Below are 2,338 nucleotides of genomic sequence, written 5' to 3'. Positions count from 1 at the left end.
TTTCATTATGCCCAACAGTGTGTAGGTTTGGCAGAAATCTGGAAATATGAATGAAGCGTGGTGCAAAAGTAATATGTAGTTTTGGTTGCGGTGCTTCATTTTGCAGGATATGAGGTATTTTGCAGTTTGGTTGTGGGGTTTTGGGAATTGTGTTACGTGTTTTGATTAAAAAAAAGCCTAGTTTGCAAAATTGTGTTTTAGCAATTGGTAAAAACTGTAAGACGCAGCTGCATTGCTGTGTAGAGAGGGTCTGCTCCATATGAAGGTGGTTAAAATGATGCCCCGGGACGTTAGTTTTAAAAGCACCATAAGTGAAGCTGTTGGACAAAGATGAACCGCAAGCAAAGCAAAGGAACCTGCACTTTGAAGATGTTAAAAACCAGACGCAAACACAGCTTCCCAACATCATATGCTGCTATCATACACCAGCTGAATGTAAAGTTTGGAATTCTGTTGTAACTTCTTACACCAATTTGAGAACAGCGATGATGTTTTCCTCCACTTTGGTGTTTTTCTACTCGCTGCCGTCCTCACAATATAAACTTCATGCAACACCGCAACCATTTTGCAAGATCACATAATTAGAAGGCGAGTGGCAGTGATTGTAAAAACAATGAAACAGACCTGATATTTTAGGTACCTATCTGAACAAACTTTAACTTATAAAAGGCACTATGTGTGTGTGTCATTTTTGCACACAAGTCTTTATGTGTACTTTAAAGCCCAGCTATCTTTAGTTCCTTTGGGAATAACACAAGCATGCCGAAACTGGCCACTTCCATAAAACTCCTGCTATACTCCTCCCACTTTGAGGTTTCTGGCCATAACATGTTCTGACATACTTCAGTAAATATAATTGACTTTATTTTTATGATTATTTCTATACCAAGCCATGCTCTTCAAAGATTTGGAAGCTTTTTGGCTAACCCCTTTTTAGTTGCTGAGTTCATTGCCAGGGAGCCATGACCTCATGCTGTAATTTTAGTCTAATTCCATTTGGGGGGAAACTCAACTGAGCAGGCCCTTGATTCAAGACCAAAAAGGTTAAGAAACTACCACTGGTTAATAGCAGAGGTAGGGATTCTTATGAAAATAAAGATCACTTTTTGACCTTCTTTACTTCCTCTTTCAATTGCTGCACTCAATCATTGTTCCCCTTTGAAAAAGGGCCAGCGGAATATGTTTTCATTTATGAGACATTGTTTTAAAAGGTAGACACTGCTGTTGTTAAGTTTCAGTAAAATGATTTAGTCACATTGTTTGATGCATCTACGCAAAGTACACCTAAAAGATATAGCTCACAATGTTGAGAAAGACCATGAGTGATACCACTTGCATGTCTGCACGGTACATGTGAAGCTACCAGTAGCCTGCTAACTTCAAATAGCACATGATTAGCATAGCAATAGAGAGACAAAGTCACGCCCTTCTTCTTCTGGTGCATGGGCCCATCTTTTGAAAAAATATGAACGGTAGTGAACGGGGAGAGGCAAATAATTTTTTGATCCTGTTTGAATTGAGCAATGTATCACAAATGACGTTCGTCAATTTAAAAATTAATTTTCAACCAAAAAAAGTCTCAGTTCAGTGTTAAACTGTTTAAGTATAAGACTGTGAAAATACATAATTATAAAGACTACACACTTAATCGGAACTGCTGCAGGACTATTATTTGAAGGGATGCACCGATACCGATGGGTCTGATAACGTTACTGTCCTCATGTGCTACTCGTCATAAAATTACTCCAATAGGCTACAACTAAAGCCCACTTGACTTCATGCATCACTGCACGTGTCACTAGTTAGCATTACACTTGGCAGCAAGTAACGTTAACCTACAGTAAGCTAATAACTAGCTTAAACATGGTTAAAACGCTTAAAACTAAACCTAGCTCACCCAGCAGTCTTTTCAAGACACCATGGCTGCTTGGCTTTCAGAGTCGGAGATGGCAGAGAAACAGAACAGAGTTGAATAATCCTTCTGCTTTCCTGAAGTCACCCATGAGGCGGGACTTTATGGTGGATTCAGGTACACATCGTAAAGCCATAATACATTCAGGTGCAAATAATACACATTTTCAAACAATTGTTAAAAATGTAAAGTTAGTGTTCATATTGGCACTTGCTACTGGCAGGTACCCATATGCAGCCTACGTAAGTCTACTTGTATGATACTTGCAGAAAAACTGGCATGGTGCATTCCTAATTATTTAAAATAAATTGAGTTCAACATTTTGGGAAATACGCTCATATGCTTGATTGCTTAGAGGTTGAAGAGAAGATTGACTTTTGCGTCAGACACAAGCGTGGTATCAAAATTCTCATCCAACTCCTGGCA

This window comes from Etheostoma spectabile, chromosome 16 (genome assembly GCF_008692095.1).
Source record: "Etheostoma spectabile isolate EspeVRDwgs_2016 chromosome 16, UIUC_Espe_1.0, whole genome shotgun sequence".
NCBI classification, from domain to species: Eukaryota; Metazoa; Chordata; class Actinopteri; order Perciformes; family Percidae; genus Etheostoma; species Etheostoma spectabile.
This window is presented reverse-complemented; position numbering follows the sequence as displayed.